We start from the raw sequence: 17,003 nt of genomic DNA, 5'->3' as shown, positions 1-17,003 counted from the left end.
AATTTCGACAAGCAAATCAGACGGATCATTTTTTCTGGTGAAAGATAATAGTAGATAAAGCATAATACTTTTCGGACTAAAGCGTCACACATCTGGCTCGAATTGAACCATGATATCTATTGATATTCATTTACTGCATATAGTTTGTAAATTTGTCTTGATTTGATAAGATTTTGATAAAATTTTGTAAAGTTTTTTAGGATTTTCGTAAATTTAGATTACATGTGTCAAATTTCAAGATTTTAGGTGCTTTGGAAGCTTTTGATGGGGTTGAATCTATTTTACCATCAAAACATGATTCAAACACTACACCTTTTTGAATTTTCTTTTGGCCAATCACTTTTGACCGTTCACACAATTACTCATTAGACCCGGCCTTAAATAATTAAGTTAGGTAGTTAAATATTTAATAATAATAATGATAAGTATATTAATGTTAATATTAATAATAATATTTATTAAACAATTAGGTTATTTAGTAAATATTTAATAATAATAATGATAATTATATTAATTTTTATAATGCCTTTTTGATAAATCACATTTCATGTTGTTAATTTCTACCAAACTAATATGATTTATCATCATGACAAAAATTATATAATAATAATAATAATAATAATAATAATAATAATAATAATAATATATTAAATTAACTTAACTTAAATAATTAAATATTTTAAAATTTATAAATAAAGAATTTAAATTAATTTATTATGTATTTTAAAATATTATAAATTATAATATATATATATATATATATATATATATATATATATAATGAGTTGTTTTTAAGGTTATTTATTTTCCAATCTAATTTATCTAAAATTCAACGAGAATGTATTGAAATCACAAATTAAATTTAATGAGTGAACTTAAAAAATAACAACATAAAACCATAAGATAATTATTCAATATAAAATATATTAAAATTATATATAGTTTGGACCATCTCGAAAACTATAATGGAATATTTCATCAAATTGATCAAGAAAAAGCACGGAAAGGATATTACTAAGGATAACAGAAATGAAGTAAGACATTCAATGTGTTCCTTATAAACAAAACATCTAAAGAAAAGTAATTGCATAATGATCCAGTCCAAGAAAACAAGGTTTTCCACAAACCAATTAACTCTTCTAAAAAAATTCAACAATTCCAATTTAATAATCCTATCGGCCTCTCTTTGTACCTTTTGGGACAATTGCTAGTATAATTCCTATGTATTAGAGACATTCAGGTATAACGACCAAGTATAAAGGCTACCACTAAAGAAGTTACTGAAATACATAGTGTAACTAAAAACAAAAGAAAAAAATGTGGCACACCATAACAGAAACCACCCAAGATATTTTATATATCTAATTTGTAGAAGGTAATCCTCAAGCGAAAAGGCATTTGGACGTCGTCGCGGTCTACCTAATTGTTTGAAAATATCTAATAAGTATTTTGCGTTTTGATGGTTGGTGTTACAATATATAGGATATAAGGTTTTTTTTTTTTATATAATTATTATTATTATTTAATTTTAAGATTAGGATTAAGTTAGATATTAAATCGGTGTATGAAATGTTATTGTTTATGGGACAAAGGATCCACTTCTTTGTTGAATCTATTTTATTTAATTGTTTGAGAATATCTAATAAGTATTTGGCATCAAATTGGTGTATGAGATCTCTTGTTTGTGGGAGGTTTTTTCCCCATATATAATTATTATTATTATCCAATTTTAAGGTCACTATCAAGCCATACACCAAATTAGTATATAAGACCCCATGATTTTAAACATGTGACCTCTTAAAAAGAAATACATGCTCTTAACCATTAAACCTACTAAAATTATACACATCTATAAATTTTTAACACATAGCTACTTAAAATAAAAAGATAACTAGATAAAATAAAATCATTACTGTTTATATATATAATTTTTCTTTAAATTTCATCAAAATATTTTTATACCTTTATAAAATTGAAAATTACATTTATATAAGAAGTTTTATTCGAAATATAAATGACATTTTTTACACCTTGTAAACAAGAAGTCTTAGTCAAAATGTAAAATTCGTTATAACTTTTTTGAAACTATATAAATCAGAAGTTTTAGTCAAAATATAAAATTGGATAAAGTCTTTTTGACGTCCCTTCGAGGAAATAACAATCTTATGATATGTTCTATCTATTTGCGTGCTATTGCAACCATCACACCTACCATTCAAGTAATGTATCCCGTAATTCTTGTACTTTCATATGGATTGCAACACGTCTAACACTTGTTTCATGGAAGGCCGACGGTTTGGCGCGCTGTTGGTGCACCGTAAACCAACCGCCAGCATACCCAACATTTTCTCTCTATAACCACTGGTACTCTCGTCTTCCTCTTCTATAATTCGCCGGTCCAATACTCCCAACAGCCGCTGCTCCTCCTCTTCTTTGCAAATTAACTGTTTGTCAATCCATCCCACGATGTCGAGGCTTTCCCCATATTCCGTCTCCCCCGTGGCTCGCTTCCCACTCACAAGCTCCAGCAGCACCACCCCGAAGCTGTATACATCGCTCTTCTCATTCACTTTCATCATGCCATATGCATACTCTGCACATGAAGCATTTTAGCTGTCATACCCACTAACAATAAATATTGTTTTATCAATATATTATATATATATATATATAGCAATTGGATCAGGGTTCCGGAATGCCATACAATACCTGGGGCAATGTAGCCATGAGACCCGGTGAATCCAGATATTGTTAGACCGTACTCTTCTCCCGACCCCGGCTGATGACGAGATAATAGTTTCTTGGAAACACCAAAACGGCAATCTTGGCTTCAAACTCTGAGTCCACCAAGATATTGCTCGATTTCACGTCTCTATGCAATATTGGAGGCCTACAATCATGATGCAAATAGCAGAGCCCACGAGCTACACCAACTGCAATGTTGTGCCGGACTGGCCACCCCAGCGCCTGCATTGATTCTGATCCTCCATGAAGGCACTCAAACAGGCTTCCATTTTCTATGTATTCAAATACCAGTAACTTGAAATCCGATTCTGCACTCGAGATGCAGCACAAAAGCTTTAGGATGTTGGAATGCCTAATCACGCCCAGGGTCTCCACTTCTGCTTCAAATTCATTTCCCCTGTTCGAAATCTTCTTAACAGCCACCTCCTGCCCATTCCGGAGACAGGCCTTGTACACTTTTCCAGCACCTCCTGATCCAATCACATTGCCCTCTGTCAACTGCTTGAGGATGTAAGACCCGTTCACTTCCAAGCCTGAGTGAAAGGGTGTTACTTCCCATGACGTTGAGCTTCTTGGTTTTCCCAGAAAGGAATTTCTCAATATGCCATTATTGATGTTGAAAAAACCAATACAAATCAAACACGAAAACAATAAAATTGCCATTGCTAACACTAGAATTGGGACTAAAATTATTGGCAAATAATGATGTAATAATGAATCTCTTTTTTTTGGTGAACATGATCTAACCCTAAGTCCCAAAGCCGGATCCGCGCACAGGTAGGGATTGGCAAGAAAACTATCTCTATAATGCAAATTCTTGAAACTGGCTGGAATTGAGCCAGACAACTGGTTGCCAGATACGTTAAAAAATGTTAAAGTATTTAGATACCCCAATTCAGGCGGAATGCCCCCTTCAAGTTGATTGTTTGACAGATCTAGACGGCTTAAATTTGACAAGGAACCTAACAATGCATAAATCTCACCTGTTAACCGGTTGTTTGCAAGAATGAGGTCAGAGAGGTGTGGAAAGTCTGCAAGCGCATCAGGAAGAGGCCCCGACAGTCGGTTATTGCTTGCACTGAAGTTGAAGAGATTCCTCAGCTGTCCAATCTGTGGAGGAATGATTCCGCTGAACCGATTGTTGGCGATCTCTAACCATTGCAACTCCTTTGCTCCCCCAATCTCCATGGGAATGTGGCCTTCAAACATATTATTATAGAGCTTCAATTCTACAAGTGTTTGACAACTCCATAAAGTCGAAGGAACTTCACCACTTAACTGGTTATTGTAGAGTTGTGCGTAATGCAGACTACCGCAAGAGTCGAAGGGCGGCAAACTGCCGCTAAAATTGTTCGAAAATATAACCAAGGCAAAAAGATTTCCCCCTTTGCATAGATTTCGAGGCAGAGGGCCCTCGAAATGGTTCTCTAAAACATCGATCAGCCAAATATCAGAATGTGTACCCAAATTCTGTGGCAACCAGCCACTCAGCTTGTTACTGTAAAGAGCCACGCTTGTCAGATTAACAAGTTTTCCTAGCTGTGCAGGGACAGATCCGGTAAGGTTGTTCTCCGACAATGACAAGCTTTCCAGGTGGACCAGATTTACAATTGTTTCAGGAATCGTTCCATCCAGCTGATTAGTTGAAATGTCGAGATTACGTATGCTCCTCAGCTCGTCAATATTGGGCGGGAGTTTTCCAGAGAGCTGGTTTTCCCAGAGAAATAGTTCTGTCATCCTGGACAACCTCATCAAACTGGGGGGAATGTTACCCGAGAGACGATTGACAGAGAGCTGCAAGCTCTTCAGCTCAGTCAAACTACCCAACGAAGGGGGATTTCTCCTTCCAGACTGCAGTTCATCAGCCATAGCTGCTGCAGGTGAGTCAAATTGCCGAGAAAAGCAGGAATCGATCCGCTCAACTTATTATAATTGAGAGACAGGGTCTCCAATTTGGGTAACGTGCCAAAGCCTGGAGGAATATCTCCAGAGAACCTGTTTTGCTCCAAGTTCAGATGGCGCAACTCAGCCAATTCATGGATGCGATGCGGCAAACTTCCGACGAACAGGTTCTTTGACAAATCCAGCGTCTGCAAACGCTTGCATGCCAACAATCCGTAGGGGAACGGGCCTCCGAAATGGTTGCCAAGCAGTATCAATTCCTTTAGACATTGAAGGCCACATATAGTAGAACTCAGGCTTCCTGAAATGTTAGTGTTGGAGAGATTAAGTTTAGTAACTACCTTCAATTGTGTATCACAAAACACTCCATTCCAACTGCATGGACTCTCATCAGTTGCGTTCCAGCTGCTCAAAGAATTATTTGTGTCTATCCACTCCATCGTTTTTAATCTGCAAAAGAATTCTGCCTTCCTCTGAGATATTCATGGCATTGCACTGAACTACAACTTGCAACAGACTCGTGACGAAGATGCAGAATAATTTGGATTGGGAGAATGGGAGCTGTAAGCACAAGTGACCCATGGTCAGTTGGTTGCTTGATATTTTGGATTTGCTTTGCTTTGCCAGGTATAAATATAACAATTTTTTTTATCAACGATCAGATCATGTGCATTTTCCACAGAATAAACTTTCGACGAAGCATCAAAGGCCTTGACTAAACATGAATACTTATTGGCCTATGTGACCTTTCATAGTGATTCAAGTTGGATGCTTGACTGAATGAAGTTCACATATCCATTCTTGAGGAAACTTCACAACAGCAGCAGTTGTTTTTGTTTTTGTTTTTTTTTAAATTCACTTATTTAATATAATATTTTTCCTACTCTCACACAAAATTACTAAATACATACATCATTATAATCTCTTTTTTCATATCTTAAATAATTTACATTTGTTAAAAAAACAAATATCATTATGTTTTGTAGAAACCTTTGACTTCCCTCGTGGAAAACCTTGAGCACCGTCCTTTCTGCAAACAATGTTTCCACCCCGTCGTTGAAATCTTTTAAAACATTCATTCAATAAAGCAGAGGACGAGGACCCGTCATCTACGTTTATTCTAAGATGACTATATGAAAAAACACACCATATAATAAAATTCAATCTAATCCAATTAACGCACCCGAAAAAACCGTTCAATCAGAATGAATCATTATGCAAAATATTAATTTATTATCGTCGTCAAGTTTAAATCTTTTTTATTAGTTCAGCCAAGAGGTATTCACGGTGAGAAAATGGTTTAATTTAATTTACTGAATTTATAAAAAAATAAAATATTCATTTTCTCATTTTCACATGGGAGGAAGTCAACCATAGAAAGGATGGATATAATGGGAACTTTAACCTTTCATGTTTTATTTTATTTATTATATGTTAGTTCATGGGTTACCAGAACATGTTTGGTATAACATAAAGGTATGTATTTATTTATATAATAGGGTGATTGGTGAGAAATGTTAAATCGAAAATCATTAAAGTTAAATTGGTTTATAAAATTGAAAATAAAACAAAGAAATATGATCTGATATTTTCAAAAGACTCAAACTAATAATATTATTCATAAGACAATTCTAAAGGTTTAGAATTATGATGAATTCAAATAATTAGAAAAGACTATATTAATCGAAGACTATATTAATCGAATGTGAGATTGAAGCTTAAATATTAGAAGATAAAAAATATGAAATTTCCGATTTAGAATAGTAAGTAATTTAATTTAAGGGGTGAAAACCATCTTTATTATTAGATCTAGGAAAGTATATTTGGAAAGAATAATGAAGGTATGGTCGATCTCCATATTCTCTCCAGAATGGTTTAGAGATACACAAAAAGGACCCTTATAGGAAGGTCTCATGCAAATCAATATATGAAGAAAGGACTGCTAAATGGATGAAGTACCAATATAGTAGAAAACATGAATATTTCTTTTTCTAATCGTGCCTCCCGATATTTTTAACACTTTCCTTTTTAAAAGAGTTGTGGATAACTTGAAATTTTGAATTATGGATCATAGTATTGAGGTGGTTCAAAGATGACCCACAAATGACCATGTATCAATTGAATCCATGTTTCAATCCATTGTGGGAGTGTATATCCAAACTTTCAATATTGGTCAAGCTTCCATACCTACCTATAGAATTTTGGACTGAAGTATATGCTTGGATCACATGGGACAAACTTGGCATAAGTTGGATATGCATTCCTAAATTCATCCAATAATTTTTTTTTGGCAAGATATGCATTGAGGTGTATTTGAATGGAGGTTTTTTGGAAGGTGTGAGTTGGGCAATTGAGGACAAAAAGATATGGAATTTATTGGACAATAAAAATGTTCCTTTCAAAGGTTACTATTATAGATCCTATGGGCATCTCTAAATGTAGAAATTGTGATGTAGATTTGCAACTACTCATGAATTTTTTATCAAAATCATGATGCAAACCTACTCTACTGCTCTACGGAAAGTAATTCACAATCTAGAACAAAAATATTAGACATGCAATTATAAATCACACACATGCAAATAGTATTTTTCTCTAGGGAAAGCAATCTGCTAAAAACCCCAATGCCTGCTTGCATTAATTTGATGAAGGGAGATGTATTACAATTGCTTTTCTCAACTGAGCACAACCTAAAATTGCATAACCTATTTCTTTTCTCACTAAGAAGCTCTGACCTAGACTTAGTCAATTTTTGCTTATGCTTGAGCTTCTATTTCCTTGTGATGTTCCTTGAGAAATTAGGCCCCTATTATTTAGGAATTTGTCCAAAATGGATTACGCAATCTCTTAGGTTGATCATCTGGTTGCATGCAACATTTGTACATTCAAGACTACTCTGATGTTACACTGCCTTGGAATCTCCACCAAGCCTAGGGAGCTTGAATTCTCTGCATGCACTAGTTATTTTAGGTTGATTGATCAGTTAACTGGATGATCATTGAGTTTGACTAAATTTCACTTGGCTTACTGACCCTCCACTAGTTCCTCCAATAGTTAGAACTAGTTTAACTAAAAAACAACCTAAGATAACTGACCTTGATTGCTAGAAATTAGCAATCAAACATGCTTAACGAAACTCTAACTTCTCCAACTCAAATTTCTTGATTAAACTAAGTGACACAAGACATGTCACACAAGTTAACTACATCCAAGCTGTGCGTTGATGTGGAAATTCAAATTTTCTCAATTTAATCAAGGAAAAATCAAATTGAGAATTTATTGCTACATTTTTCAACACTCCCTCTCAACAAGAAAGGGATTATCAACCACTCCTATCCTACACTTGTGGAACTCAAACTTCCCTCTTAACAAGGCCTTTGTCAAAATGTCAACATCTTGTTCCTCTGTCGGAATGTATTACAACAAAATTATCTGTCTCTGCACATAATCCTATAAATGGTGATACCAAATATCTATATACTTAGATTGATCATGAAAAACATGATTCTCAAATAGCTTGATGCAACTTTGATTATCAAAGTGGATCATAGTTGGATCCATCATCTGACCAAACAATCCAACAAGTATCTTTCTCATCCAGATCACCTCTCATGTTGATTGACTTGTAACCATGTATTATGGTTCTATCGAGCTGAGCGCTATAGATCTTTGCTTCCTAATATACCAGGAAAGCATTACGGATCCAACACTGAAAATTCTACCTAATGTACTCTTTTGGTCTGATGGACTCCCTGCTCAATTTTCATCTTTGAAGCCACACAACTTCACTCCCTCTGTCCGTCTGTACCATAGTTGAAACTAGGTAGTGCCTCTGAGGTACCGTAGAACATGCTTAGCTTCCCTCCAAAATAATTTGGTTGGGCTAACCATACCTTGGCTCACCTGGTTGACTGCATAGCACATATTTGGTCATGTGCGCACAAGATACATCACTGAACCCACCAACTACCGATAAATAGTAGCATCCACTTTCTCACTTGAAGTGGCATCATCCTTCCTACAGTTGGTCGCTAGAGGTGTCTCCATGGGTTTCAAACTCTCCATGCGAAATCTCTGTAGTATCTCATTCACATACTTTCCTTGAGACACAAAAATTTCCCCATCGTCCTGCCATGCTTCCAACTCAAGGAATTAGTGCATGAGACCCATGTCCTTCATTTCAAGCTCCCTTGAATGGCCTTCCTTGCAAGATTCGATCAGTTTCTCATCACTAGTTAAAATATTTCATCAATCTATAAGACAATAATCAACAATTTACCTTCTACCAAGATATGATAGAGGTTTGCATCCGCTTCAGTTTTGGTGAATCCCAAACTAGTGAGATAGTTATCGAGCCTAGTGTACCAAGCATGTTGTGCTTGCTTGAGACCATACAATGCTCACTTGAGTCTGCACACATTAGACTCTCGATCAAAAGTATCAAAGCCTTTTGGTTTCTCAATGTACACCTTCTCCTCAATAAATCCATTGAGGAATGCTGTTTTACATCTATCTGATGGATCTTCCACCCCATCTACACAGTACGAGCAAGGATTGATCTAATGGATGAGTACCTTGCTACATGAGAAAACGTCTACTCATAGTCAATTCCTTCAACCTGAATGTAACCCTTGGCCGCAAATTTTTCCTTATACTTCTCTATGCTTTCATTTGCTGCCTGCTTTACCTTGAAGATCCATCTCCAACCCACAACTGATTTATCTGTTGGTCTTGGGACCACTTCCAGCATTGAATCAATCCATACATGTTTCTCTATTGATTCCTCAAAAGAGGATGGCTCAGTCTCTACAAACTCAATCATTAAATCCATGTATCCAGTGTATCGGTCAGGTGACCTTGTCTTCCTATGCAAATTTGAAGGATCACCCACATTCTCCCTCACATCCTACACAAGTCTCTCAACTTCCTTAGTTATTTTCCTACCTTCTCTGGATGGTTCTTCTTAAGTGGATGTCTCCACTCTCTGCTCCTCAATCTGTGGCTTCTCTACAACTTCTTGATGCTCTTCCTTTGGAGCTAAAAGCTTCGCTTCTAGTGGGATATGAAGCTCCCTCTCAAGAGAGCATCACATCACTTTCTCCTCCTCAAATTTTACATCCCTTCACACAAATGTCCTTCTGAGGGAAGGAAAGTACACATAGTAGTTGTGGGGAGATTATGTGTAACCCAAAAATACCCCCAATTTTGTTGTCAGCTCTAGTTTCTTCCTTGATTCTTTGGAGTCATGGAAATAGATAGAGGCTCCAAAAATTCTAAAGTGCGACACATCTGGATTCCTCCCCAAGAAAGCCTTCTTTGGTGTAATCATGCCTAGAATCCAATGAGGACTATGATTCTACAAGTAGATTGTTGTGTTGAATGTCTCAACCTACAGGTGCAAAGGTAGGCCTTGGTCATGCAACATCGCCCTTGCTGCTCTAACAATGCTCCAATTCTTTCTCCCATCCACCCCATTCTGTTGTGGGTTGTGGGGTGTTGTCAACTCTCGTCGAATGCCTTCTTTTGCACATAAATTTTTAAATTCATTTGAAACGTACTCACCTCCATTATCGCTCCTAAGAGACTTCACCTTCTTTCCAGTTTCTTTCTCCACCAGTTCCTTGAATTCTACGAACTTGGGAAATGTCTCATCCTTCTTCTGCATAAAGAATATCCAACACTTATGTGATAAGTCATCAGTAAAAATGACAAAAAAAATTGTATAGCAATGGAGTCTATTGAGAAAGGTTCACAGACATCGGAGTGGATCCTTTCAAGGACTGCATGTGCTTGGTTGTCCTGCTTATGGAATGGATATGTTGTGTACTTCCCCAAAGTACATCCTTTGCATACATCCTGCTGCTCAAATTCTCCTTTAGGAAGGCTTGTGGTTATCTATTGCATGATCTTTAGGGAACCATGATGCAAATGGCCAACTCTTCTAAGTCAAAGTTCACCAACATCGTGCCTCTGCACCTTCTCTACCTTTTTTCTTAATGCAACACAATCCTCCACATCTAGCTTATACAGATTCTTCACACAAACCCCGATCTGCTTCACCTATCCCGTGGCTATGTGTCTCAGTAATTCCTTTCCTTTGCTAAATATCACATCATAACCATGGTCTTCTAAAACTTCAAAAATGATGAGATTTTTCTTTAGGCTTGGAATGAAAATGACATCCTTGAGCCTGAGATGGGAGCCCAACTCCCTCTAAAAGGTGACTATACCAATCTCGGTCGTGTTGTACCCTGCGGAATTCCCCATCTCAATGTGCATCTGCAAGTCTTTCTCCTCCAGGTCACTGAAAAAATATCTACACTCTTCCATGTGGAACGATGCACCTGAGTCTAATTAGCACATGCTCCCCATAACTGTGTTGTCCATTCATGTGATAAGGGTAAAGTCAAGCTCAAACTATGAAGCCAAAGCTTCACCTGCTGCTCCTCATGATGTCTTCTTGCTTACCTTTTTGTGTGGACACTTTGTGGCATAGTTCCCGAATTCATGACAATGGAAGCATTTAATTTTAGGAAAATCTTTCTTCTTGCCCCCTTGGTTGGACTCCTATTTGGATTGAGATTTCTTCCCTTTTCCTTTCTTTTCCTCTCCATCCATTGCAAATTTTTCTTCATCCTTGCCCTTAGATGAAGCCCCATCTCTGGTATTCTTCCTATACCAAATCAGACCTTAAGCATTCTGAATTCGGTAGTTTCTCCCTCTTTTTCATCGAATCTTGATAGTTATGCCAACTCTTGGGAAGGAATAGAAGGGCTAGGCTTACTATGTCTTCTTCAGGAACATTAACACTGACACCACCAAGTTCATCATGACATTATGTGAACTTACTCAGATACTACATAATAGTGTCATTCTTCTACATCTTGATACTTTGAAGTTTATCCTTGAGTGCTAGCTTCTTGTGGTCATTAATATTCTTGAACAATTATGTCATTGCTTTCCACATCGCGAACAAAGTTTGTTTTCGATGGAGATTTGAGACATTGTGATCCCGTACTCCCTCAAATATTATTCTCCTTGCATTGACTACATCTTTCTTTCAATGAACAAGGTTTTGGGCATAAGATTTTAGTGGTTTTGTAACATCTATCTTGATGTATTCTAACAATCCATTGCCCTCCAATACTGCCTCCATGCGATCCTTCCATGCAATAGAATTAGAGGTGTCTTCCAAGTTATACTCTAGCCTTAGTCCACTGAAGTCCATCTTCTCAGCTCTGAACAAATCCTGCTACACTGATATTCAAATTTGAACCTCCTAAGAAACAAATTATAATTTCTTGCTCTAATGTGAATCCTGCTCTGATACCCTGTAGAAATTATGATGTAGTTTTACAACTGATCATGAAGTTTTAATCAAAATCACAAGACAAAAACCTACTCTAGTGCTCTACGAAAATTAACTCACAATCTGAACAAATATCTTAGACATGACATAATAAATCACACATGCAAATAGTATTTTTCTTTGGGGAAATAAATATGCTAAAAACCCCAATGCATGATTGCATTAATATGATGAAAAGAGATGTATTACAATTGATTTTCTCAACTGAGCACAACCTGCAAGTGGATAACCTATCTCTCTGCTCACTGAGAAGCTATGAACCAGACTTCATCAATTTCTACCTCTGCTTGAGCTACTATTTCCTTGCGTTGTTCCTTGAGAAATTAGGCCCATATTATTTAGGAATTTCTCCAAAATGGATTGCACAATTCCTTAGGTTGGTCATCTTAATGCATGAAACACCTGTAAACCCAAGACTAGTCTATAACTGATGTTACACTCTCTTGGAATCTCCATCAAGCTCGAGGAACTCGAATTCTCTACATGCATTAGCTAGTTTGGGTTGATTGATCAGTTAATTGGTTCATCATTGAGTTTGGCTGAAGTCTCACTGCTTAACTAACCCTCCACTAGTTCCACCAATAGTTAGGACTAGTTTAACCGAAAAATAACCTGAGATAATTGACCTTGATTGCTACAAATTAGCAATCACACATGCTTAAATGAACTCTAACTCCTCCAACTCAGATTTACTGAGTAAAAAGAGTGACACAAGCCATGTCACACAAGTTAGCTGCATCCAAGTTGTCCATTGATGTGTAAATTCAAAATTTCTCAATTTAATCAAGGTAAAATCAAATTGAGAATTTATTGCGGCATTTTTCAACACTAAATCTCCTGCTAAGAGTAAATCTTGGTAAATAAAATGGATAATCTATATGGAGAATGCTCCTAATTATGGTAGGACTACCCTAGGAAAAGTGTTCCATAAGAATAATCTAAGAGGAAAATAGTAGAGGAGGATGGGTCCTGGGGTTCCATTCATTTATATGAAGCTCAAGAGGTTAATGAAGTAGATGCTAAATTTCAAGATAGATTTGTGGAGTTATTTGAAAATATTAAGGAATTGTTTATCGAGTTGGTAGATCTCAATTATATTTCATTAGATGGCACATCGATTTGAGAACAACTATTACATTATATTTTGAAAGTTCCTTGTACATCTTTACTCCTAGACATGATAGAATAAAGAATACTCATCTTTGCTTCTCTAGGAGATGGAATTCAAGCTAGAGCATTTAATGAGAATAATGATTTGATCTCTTTGAACTTTGTAAGAGATACTTGATGATATCCTCTTGGAAAGGTATATCAAAGGGATTTCTAGCCTTTTTGAAGTGGAGGATGGAGTCTCTTCCCCCATTATATAGGAAACTGAATATAGTTAAGAAGTCAAATATCTTCAAGGAGAAGCAACATGATGGTGTACAACTTCAGGGCCGTATAAGAAGGCAACTCATTATTACTAGGGCACTTAAAGCATGAAAAGACCCTAGTAAGGGGAACTAATGACTCATATATATTATAGCATAATAGGGTTGGTAGGTCCCTTAAATAAATGATCCTTTATAAATTTGATCTCTAAATTTTGTCCATATATTTTCATGATACAAGAAATGTTGGAAATAATACTGAGAGGGGGGGTGAATCAGTATTATCAGATCAATCAAACTTTTTCAATTTCATACTCAGAAACATATACGCTACTTCAATTAAGTGAACCCGCGTGTACACGCTACTGTGTCTAATGAAAATCGCGTATATCCAGAGATCTTATAATTCAGTTAGCTTAATCTTCAGTAAATGCATCAGATCATTATTAAGCATATTAACAGTAAACAGGTGCAGAATAACAGAACAGAACATCACACAAGAGCCACACACATGAACACAAAGATATAAGGTGGAAACCCATTGTGGGTGAAAACCACCTGCTGCAAGTCATCTCAATCTTCTTCTTAATAAGAAAATCCTTTTACAATATTTGTACTGGTGCAGTCTTATACCAGTACGGGAGCTACAACCCCCTTTGCTCTTGTACTAGCCGATCCATTTACTAGTACGCAGGCTGCTACCTGCTACAATGCTCCAAAGATCTCCTTTAGCTTTTGTACTAGCTTAGATACTAGTACGTAGGTGCTTGCCTACAATCTTCTCACCTCCAGGTACCACGTTTCATCAATTTTCAGACTGGATACACTGAAGCACAACACATAATCTGTAAGGTCACTTTTCATCCAATTTTCATACTGGACCCATAACTATCATTGAAGCTCAAAACAATCATCAAACTCTGAATCACTGAAACCCTGTTAACAACAGTCACCAGAACACAGAGCAGACACAGAACTCTGTAATAACCATCAGATCCATCTGCAACTTCAAATATTAAGATTTACAATGTATACGCTACTTCGATGAATCAAACCCGCGTGTATACGCGCTTTTACCAAAGACAACCGCGTACAGATCTAAAAATAATTTCTCATAACTTGCAGCTGTACCAGACATCAGTCATACTCATAACACTTATAGAACTATACATGCGTCAGTATGTAGATCTAGAATAAGCATCATAAAGATAGTTCATTTCAAACCATTTGATCCCGATCTCTCCTTAGATCTAGTTCTCCATCAACCGGTGAGATCTCTCCTTAGCTCAGATCAAGCAATGCATCATCAACCCATAACCCTGCATACTGGATCTAATGCTTCATCAGATATTCAAGACATTTCAGATACACTTGCCTAATGATTTCCTTCTCCTTATATAGCCTTAGGCCTTGTTCAATACCAAGAGCCAAAACCATAGAAATCCAATACCATCAACTTCAAAACTAGGGATCGACACGCCCGTCGAGACACAATGGTCCGAAACCATAGGCACAACTTCCAAGGACTAACCGCCATGGACCAAAGGTACTTTTCCACATACACGCGCTTTTGCTGAAGCCAACCTGCGTGTACACACGACTTGGGCTTAACGAACCTGCGTGTATGAACTTTCTCTTCTTCTTATAATCTGATCATCAATTCCTTGCTACTGACCTTCTGTACTATGATTTGTCATCAGTGAGGTTTGCCATCAAGGACAACACTTATCTCATAATGCCAACAATCTCCCCCTTTGGACTTGATGGCAAAGCTAACTTGTCACACTTAGAATTAGAATCTGATTCCTTTGAGCTGTCCTCCATCAGTCACATCTGATATCTCTTCTGAAGATTCATCATCTAATTCCTTTGAGCTATCCTCCATCAGTCACATCTGATATCTCGTCTGAAGATTCATCCAGTTATACATAAGTGAGATATTCTTCCATCAGTCACATCTGATATCTCTTCTGAAGATTCATCATCTGATTCCTTTGAGTTATCCTCCATCAGTTACATCTGATATCTCATCTGAAGATTCATCCAGTTATACATAAGTGAGATATGAGAGGGTTGCCATCAAGTACAACACATGCATCATAATGCCAACAATCTCCCCCTTTGGACTTGATGGCAACAACACCAAATCACTCTCCCCCTTTGACATCAAGGGCAAAGGGTGGACCAAGATATTCTCTTCCTTTGCTGAATCATTCCACTGTCCATACTCCCCCTGAGTACCTGCTGAAATCTCTGAATAATCTCCCCCTTTGTATATGCCAAGGTGTACCAATCTGTCAATGCTCCCCCTGAGTACATGCCAAGTCTCTGTACTGCTGAAGTGTGCTGTTCATGCTCTTCCTGACTGTAGGCAAGATCTGCAAAAGATGTTCTTCAAGAAGAACATGACTCTATACATCATAAAAGACCTTCCTATCACCAAAGACTCATACATACATCCATCTCTCAACTAAGTGAGGATATACAAAAATTGACTCATCCACCCAACCAAGTGGGGATACATCAAAAGTTTACATATGACAACCAATCATATTGCATCAATCATCCCAGGCATAGTGGGGAAACCAAAATAGGCCGTTACATGACCTTGACACCATGAAAGAGATACCACAAAAGAGATATATGACATAGAGACGAAATAACTAGACCAAGACTTATGAAAGTCACTAGCAGCATCTGATAATCACCATTCAGATCAGCAACCAAGAGATCCTTCTGTTCTCCTTTCGCCTTTGTTCCTCCTGAAATCAACACCAAATGTGAACTAGAACCAAAAGCTTTAAGATAATGCCAACAATGCATCATTGGAAGATTATCTGCTCCCCCTGAACCTGTGCCAGATGATCTCTGTCAGACCTATATCAGACTTTCTGCAACCAACATCTGTCCCTGCTGATTTCCTTCAAATCTCCATATACGCGTCTGTATACACATAAGCAAGCGTATATACGCAGATATCCCTTACGCAACACGCGTACACCATATACGCGACTATCCCCTTGTAAAACGGCGTATGCACGCGGATATCCTTTAAACAACACGCGTACACAAATTTCCATATCAGCAACCTGTAAATGTCCTGTAGAGAATAGGTCATCAACCTATAACAAGGTATGTCTGCATCAATTCATCCCTTTGAACAGAATCCAGAGTCATTCACATTGTATCATGTGTGAAACCACCATAGCCATTTCATCAAGCTCTACATGATCCAAGTATCATTACTTGGGAACATCTGCATCAATTAACATATGTAAGGATCAACCTATCATCATATAGATAAGAACTCATCACCATGTCTTCAATAAAGCAACTTTGAGTAGTCATCCATGTATCAGCACTATGTATCTTGAGCTCAAATTCTTTTGACAAAGATTCTTGATATCATCATCAACAACAATCCTTATCCGCATGAGTGCCTGCATCATAACTGTATGATATTTATGCATATGATAACAGCAGTATATAAGTGACTCATCATCAAGTGAGGAAGATGTGTATTCAAGCTTTGTACTTCTCCTTGTTCTTATGAAGATCACCATGTAAGCACCATATATGCATCATCAAAGAATCAACCATAAATCTGATCTGAA

At 36.9% G+C, this 17,003-nt stretch overlaps 1 pseudogene; it reads right to left on the bottom strand.

The window, feature by feature from the left end:
• Positions 1–2,246: 2,246 nt before the first annotated feature.
• On the bottom strand, positions 2,247–5,229 carry LOC149264290 (uncharacterized; annotated as a pseudogene).
• Between the last annotated feature and the right edge of the window lie 11,774 nt (positions 5,230–17,003).

This window comes from Pinus tabuliformis, chromosome 6, assembly GCF_031772625.1.
Source record: "Pinus tabuliformis cultivar Carrire ecotype Pingquan chromosome 6, CPIR1, whole genome shotgun sequence".
Taxonomy (NCBI): Eukaryota; Viridiplantae; Streptophyta; class Pinopsida; order Pinales; family Pinaceae; genus Pinus; species Pinus tabuliformis.
This window is presented reverse-complemented; position numbering and strand designations above follow the sequence as displayed.